Genomic DNA, 13,452 nt, shown 5'->3' with positions numbered 1-13,452 from the left:
AGCCCTAAGCCTTCCCTCTACACACCATAGCTGCACCAGACTCCAGCAGAGGATGACAAGCAGTGCTTTGGAGACCAGATTCTCTTGGGAAGCTGGGAGCAGAGAGAGGCAGCAGGGCCTTGGAAGCCCTGAGGCCACAGCTGGAGGTGGGAGCAGAGACTGCTTACCTGGGTATGGCACCTGGGGTTTTCCCCACGTTGTTGTTAATGTCCTTTTCCTCCTTCAAGTCACCTTGATAGGATTTGGCTCTGAAGAGGAATTTCCAGGGGCAGGCCATGTCTGTGACTTCCCGGTGCTCCTGTCTCAACTCAGGTGTTCTCTGCGAGGCTGAGGAAGGGGAGGGAGGCTGAGGTGAGGCTGGGGACCTGGCTAACGGTACAGCCTTCTCACAGGTGCTAGTGCCCCAGAGAACGCAGAGAATGCCTAGGTAAGGCTTGCACGGCTGCACTCTCCATGCTTGCTTGCACTCTGGGTTTTTATTTTGGGGCTGGGGGTTGAAATCTTTTGAGACCGACTCCTGTTCCGCAGAGGCACATAACAAACCGAAGATTGATGCTGGACACCATACAGCCATCTACCAAAGACAGAGCAGACGCCCATATGCCTCCTTAGGAGAACTCTGTTGCCGTGGACAAGGTTATCCTCGGCCTCAAGCAAGGCAGGCAGGAGCTGGGGTCACTGAAGCAGGGGTGTGTGCACCTGCCTCCCCCCCCACCCCTTCCTGTCACCTGCTGAGAGGAGCCAGCAGCTGTCAATTAGTAACCTACCCGCTAGACCTGCACTTGGGGCCAGCACTTCCTGGCCACCTTCCCTTTGATTTGGGAGATGTGGTTCATCCTAAGGCAAGGACACTATGCCACTTGTCCCTTCTTTGTTCTTTGGGGTGAAATCAACGATTTTTCGGGGGAGGAGACATTAAACTCTCCAAAGTGGAGGTAATATCCTTTAAGAAAAAGATAAGAAATGGAGAGAGACACAGCCCTGGGGTGTCTGGGTTTCCCCCATGGCCAGTGCTCTCCCTGAGGAAAAGAGCCCACACAGGAACGTCAGAGCCCCGATGACCAGAAACTCATTTCTTCACTCCTAAGATAGGATTAATAATAGCCACCTTATCAGATTTGGGGTGAGGAAGGTGACATCTCATAAAGACTGGCAAAGGTAAGCTGTGTGCAGCAAAAAAAACAGCAGGTCCCCCTCCTTCCAATTCTGAACTTTCTAGAAAGTTTTTTCTTTGTAATGTAGACACCACAGTAAGTATTTGCAGAGAAGAAATCTGACCAGGATGCCCTGTTCGGCTGGCAGACTGTCCCGTGGTTGCTCTGCCTAGACCTTCCATCAACTGCAGTCCACCAGCACCAAAAGACAAAAAAAGGAAGGGGAAAAAACCAACACCCTGATTTTCTGATCTCTCCCGAATAGGAAGACGCTCCTAAGAGCAGCTGTCCCCAACACAAGACTCACCTTGCAGGTGACTAGGCTACTCCGTGGAGTGAACAGCTCAGAGGTGTCTCTAATTGCCTAGTCCCCTCACCAAAGTGGCTGAGAGGTTTCGAACCAGTGATGCTGCGTCCCCTGGGGCCAGAGTCTCAGCCTTCAACTCCTCGTGAAGCTGTGGCCCTGGCAGCAGCCATCAGGTATTTATAGGCCCTCCATACTCCTCTGCAGAGCTATTTTGCATAGTCTGTTTCCAAAGGGAGAGTCCCCTGTTGGTTGTGGCAGTTAGCTCATTTACAGGGCACTCCTAGTCCGTGTGCACTGTTACATCACTCTGTGGTGCATCCTCGGCAAGGCCACTTCTTCCTGGTCTCTGGTCCAAGGCAGTGGCCACTTGGCAGCAGGTGGCCACTTTCATACTGGAGTCACCAGGCAAGGAGAGTTTTCTTGGCTCAAGCCACAGAGCCTGACTTGCAGCTTCCAGGGGATTTTGTTCCGGGCATCGAGTTCTCTGGTTAATTCCTGTCTGTACTCTCACTTACAGTTTACAACTTATACAGTATAAGTTGGGAAATACTGACAGCATGGAACGTGCTGGAAAAAATGTCCAGGTTCCAGAAGGCCAGTGTTGCCAAGATGATGCCAATATTCCAATGGGCACCTGAAACATTCATTGGGAGGGTTTTCAAGAAAGGATGGAAGGCAGGCTGTGGGCACAGACAGGCCCTTGGATGCTGTCTTTACCAGCATCCTTCCCAGTTAGGGAAGGGCATCCATCCCCTAAGTTAGCCTGGGCAGCATGATGGGTAGGGCTGTGGTGGGAGAAGTCTTTTTTTTTCCCACAGTGGCATTATGGTCTGACTTCTTATATACAGGACATGAGTGTGGTGGCACAAGCCTTTAATCCCATCACTCTAAAGGCAGAAAAAGGCAGATCCAAGAGTTTGGGCCAGCCTGGTCTACAGAGCAAGTTCCAGGACAGCCAGGGCTACACAAGCCCTGTCTTGGAAAAACAAATAAATTATAGTTTTCTACAATGCTTCGAATAAAGCATCCATACATGGTATGGAATTTTCCATTATGAAAGTAAAATAGTGACAGTATTAGGGGAAAAGGGACAAACAGCGAGAGGGAAAATCCCCCTGGATCACACTGGCCTGGCACATCCCACCCACGTCGGCTCATCTTCCCAAGTTTCCAAATTCAGCTCAGCCTCATGTTTTGCTTTTGCCTAAGACACACAAACTAAGAGTCACCCAAAAGATGTGTGGGCTCAAAAAGTTAAGAGAATAAATAAATCGTTGAGTGAATACATGAATTAAACATGATGTAGCCAGGGCTGCGGAGATGGCTCTGTTGGTAAAGTGCTTGCCTTGCATGTTCGAGGACCTAAGTTCAAACCTAAGAACTCAGGCTGGGCGTGGGTCGGTGAGATAGCTCAGCAGGTTAAGAAACTTACTGTCAAGCCTGGAGGTCCGAATTGGATTCCTGGAAACCCACACAGTGGAAGGAGATAATTAGCTCCCATAAATCATCCCCTGACCTCCTCATGTGTGCCACTGCACACGCTCACACACACAGAACAGTCAATCAATCAATGATAAAGTGCTGGGCGTGGCAGCACACACTTGTAATATCAGATCTGGGGAGGCAAAGATAGGACTATCTCTGGGTTTTGCTGGCTAGCCACCCTTGGCTACTAGGCAAGTTCCAGGCTGGTGGGGACGGTGAATGGTACCTGGCAAACAAGAGCTGAGATTGTCTTACATACACACACACACACACACACACACACACACACACACACACACACACACACGTAGCTTATGAGTTTCAGTATATCAAAGCTAACCTCCTCTCAGGCTCCAGCCAGGTGAGCCCGAAGAAACAATACTTGGGAAAGACTAAGCCCCTAACGGAGAGCCCAGAGTCTAGAAAGAAGAATGAATGATTCAAGTTCAGAGTGATGGAGGCGGCCTGGCCTCAAAGGAGCTAGATCCACATTGCTCGGAGGACGCATACAAGACCAGGTACCCTAGGGCGAGGTTTAGAAGTTCGCCACGACGGAACCCCAGCCCCAGTTTTGCAGCTTTGCCTACAACAAATACATGTACCAACCCCAAAACGCTATAAAATAGACGCCGTAGCTTCCATTATAGAATCTTTCAGCGTCTCATATACTTTGCTTCTAGATACTTGGCCGAATTCTGTTATTTAATATTTTTTTTTTTATCTGTTACTGTGACAGAAGAAGATGTAGGTGCATGCGCAGTGGAGCTCCAGGATGTGTAGGAAGGTATCCGTGCCTCAGCACCGCGCCCTGCTTGCCCTCTGAGGCCCATCTCAGGTAAAGACTCTCCCAAGCACAGCCTCTGGGGAACCTCCCTGACCTTGTCCCCATGTTATCAGTGTCCCTCCACAAGGAACCGTGGTTGTGTGGAACCCATTACCCAGTGCTTAGATCTGCCTTCCTTTGGCGACGAGCCCGTGACCCTCTGACTCTTGGCTCTCAGGAGGTGTGATGCCCACGGGCCTGGAGTATAGGTCACTCTGTGCCGTCCACTGAATGAGGAGCCAGTCAGGGCTCTGAAGTGCTGGTTCAGGGTAAGGCCATGGTGGGTATCTCTTCTCCCCCGCCACTCTTCTCTTCTTTTGCACTCTGTTCATGTGCCAGCCTGGGCACTCTGGCCACCATGTCCCCACTGGTGCTTTTCCAACCCGTAATCCAACAACTGTGGTGTTTGGTGCAGCGGACATGACTTGGGTCAGTGAGGACTGTGTCCCCTGGGCACCAGGCTTTGAGGACATGGTGAGGTGAGCCTGAAAGGTCCTGGGTTCTAAGTGACAGCTCCACCACAGACCAACTGTGTAGGCTCAGAAAAGCCACCTCTCCTCACGGCTCTGGACTATTCCTGTGACAGAGTGACAGTGATAAAGGGGAGATGTGAACGTAAGGGAACGCTTGGAGCTACTGAGCAAAGAGACAGCACAGAAGGCCCCCCCCTTGCCCCCGCCACTGTGGGCCAGAGAAACCACCTTGCCTGACCAGTCAGCCCCCTTCAGGTGGGTCAGCGGCACACACACACACTTTATGCCTGTTGTACTGGGAATTGAACCCAGGGCCTTCTGCTTGCCGAGAGAGGGCTCCATCGCTGAGAGAGAACGCTAGACCATTTTTGTACTTTCTGTTTTCCTGGCCTCTCTATGCCTGAGTAGGGCTTGGACGTTTCCTTCTTCTTGCTTCAGGCTCCTTAGTAACCCTATTACTGGACAGTGTAGTCATTACGTAGGCAGCAATGGCCTTGAGCCTTTTCGTCCTCCTGCCTTCACCTCCTGAGGGCTGAGGTTACACCCCATGCACAGCCACACCCAGCTGGTCTGGAGCCTCGGATGGCTTCACCCACACCAAGCAAGCACCTACCTACAGAGCCACACCCCAGACTATCCTCCCAAATACTTTAAATCATTTCTAGATGATTTTCAAAGATCATATTCAGGGTAGTGCTATGTATTGAGTTGCTATGTCATATTGTTTAGGGATTAGTGTTTCTATGTTTTTGAATATATATATATAGTTTTTCTCTTTCTGGTCAACAGTTGATAGATTCTGGGATGGGGAACTCATAGAGGCAAAAGACACACTGTGTTCAGGATGTTGTAAGAACAAAGGTGCCCAGAGAGGTTGAGAGAGTCACCACAGTGGCACAGCAGCCCGTCCCTGAGCCAGAACATGCCATGAGCCTCTGCTGCACCCCCAATATGCTTCTGTCAGCAGGTCTGGGGCTGAGGGCGGTTCTCACAGGTTCCTCTCTTCCAATTGCCCACAGCTTCTGGGCCTGCAAAGCCATTTTCTCGTTGGCACTGCTCACCTAACGGGCAGCATTCTTGGGCCTCTACTGATGATGGATATGGCAGGTGAACTCTGCGGGGGGAAAATCAAAGTGTACTTTGAAGGGCAGGTGGAGAAAGGTAGGCCCCTTGGGGGTGGCACTGGAAGCCCGGAGATAGACTGCCAGGGAGAAATGTGCTCCTTCCCCCCACCATCTAGGTATCTCAGGAGTGGTACCAAGTGTAGCCAAACTGTGGGGTCCCTCAACTCCTCCACCCTAAGATGGGTGTCTATCAAAGAAAGTGGATCTGTCCCTAACAGGATCTGAGTGTGCCAGCTGGCTCTCTGTGATCAGCAGCTTCAAAGATCTTTCTGCAGAAACAGTAACCCGAGGGCTGGTGAGATGATTCAGCAGTTAAGAGTACGCATTTGCTCTTCTAGAGGATCTGAGTTCGATTCCCAGCACTCACATGAGATGGCTCATAGCCACCTGTAACTCCAGCTCCAGGAAATCTGACACTTTCTAGCTTCCTAGGACGCCTGCACTAGTGCGTGTATACCCACACATATGCATTCTCTTAAAAAAAAAAAAAATAGTGACCAAGTAGCTAAGGCTTGCTGAGCAGGGCACGTAGGCGTTCATGTCATTTAATCCACACAAGAGCCCTTTGAGATGGGTGCTGTGACTTGTCTTGATTTGTAAACTTTGAGGATCAATCAGAAAACTCAGGCAGAGCCCCAGCTCATAGCTCGTGTCTTCCTTTTCCCCCTCCAACCTCTCAAACTCGTTCTGAGAGGCAGAACCAGGACAAGACTCAAAGGTAGCTTGATCCCAGGCCTGTACTCTGGCACCACCCAATCCGCCTCTCTTGGCATAGCCCCCTCCTCTGTCATATTAATAATTTTCAGTCATTAGAACACTTACAAGTTCCACTATGTGTGTGTTTATGGGAAGCCTGTTGAACTCACCCAGCATGATACCGGGCAAAGGTGTCCAACGTCAACTCCCAGAATCTTCACGGTGATACTAGAAGGCAGGACAGCCTACTCCATACAGGCTTTTCATGGAGAGGCCCGTCTGCCCACAATACTCAGGGTGCAGAGAGAGGCCCATCTATACAGGGTCTGCATGGAGAAGCCCATCTGCCCACACGACCCAGGCTCAGAGAGGAGAAGCCTCTGCCGTGGTCACCCTGTTTTCCTGTGGTTCTAGCAGGATCCGTGCACTGCAGAAGCATGGCACAATACCTAGTCTCAGGGCAGCCTGTAAGGTTATGTTATGGTCCCATTTTGCAGGAGGGGGGGGGGGACTCTGAGGCTCAGAGTGGGGGGATCTGCTGTCTCCCAGACCAGGCTTGGGTATTTCACAGCTCCAAAGTCAGGGAACTCCCAGGTGGCCCTCTGTGAGGCACTGCACGCATTCCTGTGGCCCTTGAGCACAGGCTGTGCCACCCAGATGCCAATGTGCACCAGGCCCTTGGAAACAGGGATGATGATCAGCAGTACAAAATCTGTTTTTGTTTGTTGGGTAAGTCGGTTTGTTGAGACCGGGTTTCATGTATCCCAGGCTGGCCTGGAACTTACTATGTCCCAAGGGTGATGATGAACAACCTCAGCTCTTGGGAGGTAGAGGTAAAAAGACTGCTGTGAGTTCAAGGCCACTTGAGCTAGATAGCAAGACCCTGTCTCAAAAAAAAAAAAGGCAATTTTATGATGTCTCAGGGTCTTTGGGGAGGCCATGTCACATGGCGCTTGGGTTGCCTACTAGCTTTGAGAGCATCCCCAACTGAGGCCAGTCACAGCAGGCAGTGGTACCACAGCCACCCACTTTACATTTCTGTACATACTGCCATTTGGCTCATCCACTGTGGTGAGCTGAGAGGTCAGTGTGGTCTGTGTTCCAGTTCCACCCCACAGGTCACTTGGCCAAGTTCCTCAATCCCAGGCCCAGATTCAGTTTTGTTGTTTTTTTTTGTTTGTTTTGTTTGTTTTTTTTTAACTGAAAATTAGGACCAGCAGGCTTCAGTGCAGGGCCTTCCGGAGACTAACTGAGGTGAGGGCTGCCGGGTCCCAGGCCCTTCCTTGGTAGCTCCTGTTTCCTTCCCTAACTCCTCTTGCTAAGCTCCTCCCCACTCCCTTCCAAAGCCATTTTTGGCCACTCTCAGCCTCTGGCACACTGCAGCACATCAGTAACCTGTGGCACCACCATCTCTTGCGGGCGGTGTACCACTGCCTAGCTACATCTTAGCCCCTTGTATACACTAGGTGCTCAGCCAATTCTCTTACTGATGTCATTAATTGCAAGGTCAGCATCTGGGTGCTCCTGAGCCTCTTTGTAGTCAAATAACAGGTTTCTTACAAAATGACCGATGTACCTAGAACAATACAAAAGGACACGGTTGACACGTGGACTATTAATTTTTGATATATCTCTGATGTGATCACTGACTGCGGCAACTGACTGGCTCTCTGCTTCTGGAAAAAGACAAAAAGCCTGATCCAGGCATTGTGGTGTATACCTGTAATTTCAGCGCTAGGAAGCCAAGGCAAGAGGATCGTGTCACAGGCATCTTCAATCTTCCTTGAGTGTAAGGCGTCCTTGGCTTGCCTCTTGGCTGTCTCTCTGTAGTCGGGTTGCGTGAGTCCCGGGAGCTTCCTTCTCTGCAGGTAAGGCCCTCTCAAGCCCTCCCAGCATGGGCTAAATGTCTCAAAAAGCAAAATATGAATGCTTTTTGGATACGTATTTACTAAAAAGGGTTGACAGGATGGCTCAGGAAGCAAAGGTGCTTGCTGTCAAGCCTGAGGACCCGAGTTTGATCCTGCAAGTTGTTCTTTGATCTACACACACACACACACACACACACACACACACAGCTATACACACACACACACATACACCCCCATACATATACACACATTCATACACACAACTGTGTGCATACATACACAAACACATAAATAAGTAAACGCCAAAAAAAATTTTTTTAATTATGAAGATAGAACACAGAGGGAAATAGATGAGGTGACTCGTTTGACACTTGTGCGACCTATGGCATGCCCGCATGAGCCCTGCTTTAACCTCACTCCACTCTTCTGTCCAAAGAAAAAAGTGTGCACAGAAGAACAACGTGTAAGGGGCTCCCTGGTTCATTCAGGCGCCTGCACGCACCTGCCCTTCCCAGAATCTGAGTTCCACATCATGTGTCGAGTGACCAGTCGAGGGCTTGAGTCACACGAACTTCTGCAGCCAGAGCCTCCCTTTTCTGTCAACTTAGATGACTTCCGTAGAGTTGATAGAAGAGGTGGGATTTTTACTGGAAATGCCCAGGCAGTTGTCCTGGCATCAGCAGGCCCAGGGTGGACTGGGAGATGGTTAATTCTTGCTAGACTGTGATGCATCCTGCTGGGGTGGACTGGTACAGGGGCGAAGGAGGACTGGGCGTGGCAGGCAGCCTGCCAGCCAGCTGGTGGCAGGGAGTCGGCCAGGGATGCTGCTAAGGCCCATTCCTTTTATTTTATTTCAGTGCTGTGATTGAACTCACAGATTCGCACGGGCTGGTTGGTTAGTGAGTGTTCTATCCCCAGCTAAGGGCCCAGTTTCTTGTCAACATCCCCCAAATCAGCTCTCTGGCCTGCCCTCCACTGTCCCTCACGGTTGAGGACGAATAACCAGGTGACATCTGAGGTGTGATGGCTCAAGGTCAGGGGCAGGTAACGTATCTGGAAGGTGAAGACGGCTAGGGGAGTGGGGTGAGGGCATACACTCAGGAGGGGTGCACTGTAGATCATCCACCGCACGGTGATGTGGTACCAACAGGCAGGTAGAGCGCAGCCCACCGGGGAAGGGTGGAATAGAGTTGAGTGATGCGGTCTTCAGGGTGTCAGCGGCCTCTGTTGCCACCAGACCTGGAGCATCACAGGAGGCTGCTGATGCAGGGAAGGGTAACTCCCCAAGTGCCTGTGAGGGACAGACAGACCTGCCTTCCTTGGTTCTAGAAAAGCCCTCCAGCCCAGAGACACACAGGTAGTGAGGGCTGTCAGGGTGCTGGAATGTGGGGATGTAAACAGCCAGTGAAGAAGCTACAGGCGCTCTAGGGTTAGACCAAACGGAAGAGCAGGAATTGAGTGGCTGTGGGTCAGAGCAGATAGGTTGTATGTTCCCAGCTGTGCAGGCTCCATTTGTCCTTAGAAGCCAGGGAGGTATCTATCTAGTCTGAGGAGTGTAGCAGAGCAAAACCTTTTAACTGCTGCTCCCAACACAGCCCAAGGCACATGCTGCTGCTTTATGGGGGAGGGGGGGAGGGCCAAGCAGCCCCCTAGCAGCCTCACAGGGCTTCTGGGGACCAAGAGCTTGGCTAAGATCCCTAGGAAAGGGAGCCAAGAATGCCTTTGCCTGGCTTCACCCGCCTTTAGCAAATGGCAGCTCCGGGGTCAAGAGCTCACCTGCCCCACATGGCAAATAAATTTCACACCACGGAAGGAGTAGGGGAGATGCTACTCCCATGACCTCTCATGGATGTTGCCATAAAGGGTTAAACGCCTAAGCAACAGGCTCAGTGCCCACTCCCTCTCTGGTCCACCCAGCAAATCTTCCCCCCCCCCCCACTCTATTAAAAGAGCAGTGCCTGGGGGTGGGGGTGGGCAGGAGTGTGAGGTCTCTCTGAGCCTGGGAGGAGGGGCTTGTTGAAGGGATGTGCTGGGGGGGGTGGGGGGGGGTGGGACCCACAGCCCAGACTGGAATCCTGCCTCCCGCTGCTCTGCTTAGAAGGAGGCACATTCCTAGCCCGGTAGGGTAAAGTGGGAGGGAGAAGATGCTCTACCTCTCCCACCCCACCCCTTGGAGACAAAGGACTCTTCAGGACTTAATTAAAATGCTCATCAAAGACCAGCCAAGACAGGGGTTATGGGATGAAACGTGACTGCTTGGAGTGAACATGTTCCAAGTCAATTCCATTCCAGGGGCACCCCTGGGACTCTAACACTAGAGAGGCCCAGTCCTGTCCTCAATCCTCAGTTCTGTCTCTTCTGCCACAGCGGGTGGGGGAGGGGCTTCTGAAGATGCCCAGCTCCCAGTTGAGTAGCTGGAGAGCTCAACCCTTGGGCCCTCAAGAGGCGGATCTACAACTGGTACCCAATGAAAGTGAGTGGAAGAGAAGGCTGGAGACCCCCATCTCACTGCGCTAAGCACGCTCAAGGGTGCTTGACCCCTCACCTTGACGCCTCTGCAGTTGATCCCTATGAAGGAGCCACTTTTCCTCTAAATGGCTCACAACTCCACACACCCCATGTTTATTCATATATTACTTCCTTGTTGAGGCCAACCCCACCATCTCTACTATTTTTATTTGCTGTGTGCATGCTCCCCAGAGCTTCTCATGCTATCTTGGATAGTCTGCTCATGTAGTCATTGTTTCCTTCCCCCATAGAATGACAGTTCCCAGGAGAAGGGACATTTGGCTATCTTGCCCATTGACGTAGATGCCATGCCTGGCTCAATATCTTCACAAATAGTTGTTGGGTGAATGTGTGAGTTAATAAGGCAGAGAAGAAATAACTTGCTAGTTTCACTGTACCCCCCCCCCAAGGATATGCCTAGGTTAATGAAGCCAAGAGATCTGATAGCGATCTGGTCTTATGCCCAGGGGAAGCTACCTTGAAGACTGGTGTTCAAGAGTGACATGCTCATCCGACTGTAAGACCGGTATTCGTCATGGCCACTTTGGTTTAGCCAAGTCCAGCCACCGCCACCCACACACACACACATTGTTCCTGCTGTGGAATTGGTGAGAAATCACACACACCCTCTGTCTCATCCTGGGTCTAAAAGCAGTTAGCTGTCTTGTTCCTTGAAAATGACAGAGTGGTTGCCTAGGCTCACATACCAGCAAGAAACCTTGGGAGAGGTCAGGAAAGTCCTGGTCAGAAGACATCAGCCTGGAAAATATGAGTTCTTGGTGTAACCTGGGCCCACACATTTTCTCTATTCCTGACAAAAATAAACAGTGTGGAACATGGAAATAGATGGGACCTTCCCAGTTGCCACCACTGTCAGGGTAAGCTGGCCCGAGTGTCCTGAGGGTTAGTTTCCCTCCTGATCATAAGTGTGGCCTGCAAAGTACAAAGAGTAATGAAAACATGTTAATAGGCATCTGGGAAACGGGTAGTTTCTTGGAAATCTCCAGCTTTTCCAGCCTCAGCACCAAAAAACCCCAACCAAATAAGCAAGACCATAGCTCCACGCTATAACCACTCACAAGGGGATGATCTTTTCATTAAATGGTTGATTTCCAGATGGAAGTTAATGAACTTTGACCCCTACCTCACATCAAATACAAAACTCAACTGCAGAGAGATCACAGGCATGGGAGTAAAGGCAAAGAAAGCTTTGTGAAGAAAATGTGGGGAAACAGGACTCCAGAGCAAGTCACAGGGGTTTAGAAAGGACACACAGAGCACTGCCAGAAGAGAAAAGACTGAAATGATGAGCCTCATTAAAGACTTCGTCAAGAGATATCATTAGGAAAATAATAGCTGCGCATGGTAGGCATGTCTGTGGTGCCGGGACTCACGAGACAGGAGCAAAGGGGTTGCTTGCAAGCTTGAAAACAGTTCTGATCTATGCAGCAAGTTCCAGACTGGCCAGGCCTACGTAGCCTGACCTGTCAAGAAGGAGGCTAGAGTGGGGGAGGGCGGGAAGAGAGGGATTAAAAGGGGGAAGAAAAAGAAGGAGAGCCACGCAGTCGGGGTGTTGTTCAGTGGTAAAGCGCTTGCCTCGCATGGTGAGGAAACCGCAAGCTAGAATCCGGTTGGTACCGGTACCTGGCGGTTTCCTCCTACTTGACCTCTGTACACAAGCAAACTGAGAAGCCAACTGCTGGAAGAGACAATTTATTAAAGTCCAAGCTTGGAAAAATGGAGCGGACAACATGTCTGGAGAAAAGCACCTCTCCTTTTCAAAGTGGGGTGAAGGTGATGGTGGGGTTACCGGGCAATGAGTGGAAGTCCCTTTAAAGGCAGGGGCCTGCTTTTTCTCTGGCATTTCTCAGGTAACGTCCCGTGTCCTTAGTAACGTGTTGCAGGGAAAGAAAGCTAGGGCATCAAACAGAGGGGTCTGGCTGGCCTTGCTTTGTTTAGGCTCAGCTGAGGAAAGCTGTGGCTCCCCGGTGAGGCATCCCTCCTCCTTTACAAAAGTATTTTGTGTGTTCTTTGCAAGTTTCACTCTGCTCTGTTACCATAGTAGAGACGCTGCACACCCGTCCAACTGGAACTAACAAACTGATGCTTCTGAACGTGACGAGGGATGTGAAGCATCGTTTCTGGTGGGATGCGAATTGGTCCAGCCACCTTGGAAAAGTGGCAGTGCCAGCTAAGGGTGCGCGTGCCCATCCATGACCTAACTCAGCACTCCTTCCACGCTGCAGAATACACTCTTATTTGGTGTTGGCGCACACCAACACACAAGACTGCCTTCCTCAGAATCTGAGCATAGAAAGAATCCAAGTGCCCTTCTCAGGAGAACAAACAACTAAATACACAGTACCCTGCCCTTACAAATGAGACATTGCGCAGCCGAGATCTCAGTTCTGTAATCACAGGTGGCCGACCTGTAGCTTGGTGTGTGTTTATAGATCGTGTGTTACAGCATTTGAAAGCAAGAGCATAGACATATACTCCCTGGCGCTTCCCAAGAGTTTGCTGCCCCCACCATGCAGAGGGTGATAAGATGGGCAAAAGCAGGAAGGAGGCCAGAGAGGTGGCTCAGAGGATAAGGGTACTTGCTGCCAAGACGTACGGCCTGAGTTTAAACCCTGGAACCGAAATGGTGGAAGCAGAGAACTAATGTCTACAAGCTGTCCTCTGACTGTCATGCCTGCACCATCACACACACACACACACACACACGTACACACATGCACACACGCACACACACACATGCACAGGCACACACATTCACATGCACACACACGCGCACACACACATGCGCATACACATACACACGCACAGGCACACACAAATAAATTTTAAGTATGGAGACATTTTACATACATAGCATCTGCCCTTCCTCAGCTCGCTAGCACATTCCCATCCTTGGGAGTCCTTTCTGTATTTTTTTTTTTAAGACAAAGTCTTATGTAGACCTGGCTGGGCTGGAACCCACTATGTAGGCCATGCTGGGCTTGAACTCACAG

At 50.7% G+C, this 13,452-nt stretch overlaps 1 long non-coding RNA gene across 2 annotated transcripts; it reads left to right on the top strand.

Annotated features, from left to right (window-relative positions):
- Positions 1 to 11,198, top strand: LOC311578456. 2 transcript variants are annotated; one of them, XR_014772876.1, is made up of 4 exons: positions 1 to 146; positions 1,420 to 1,634; positions 3,683 to 3,781; positions 10,906 to 11,198. It is a non-coding gene; the product is annotated as an uncharacterized lncRNA (long non-coding RNA). The 2 variants fall into 2 exon arrangements; XR_014772877.1 differs by having other exon boundaries at positions 1 to 171.
- Positions 11,199 to 13,452: the final 2,254 nt, after the last annotated feature.

Source organism: Acomys minous (genome assembly GCF_964271855.1).
Source record: "Acomys minous genome assembly, chromosome: 12".
Classification (NCBI taxonomy): Eukaryota; Metazoa; Chordata; class Mammalia; order Rodentia; family Muridae; genus Acomys; species Acomys minous.
This window is presented reverse-complemented; position numbering and strand designations above follow the sequence as displayed.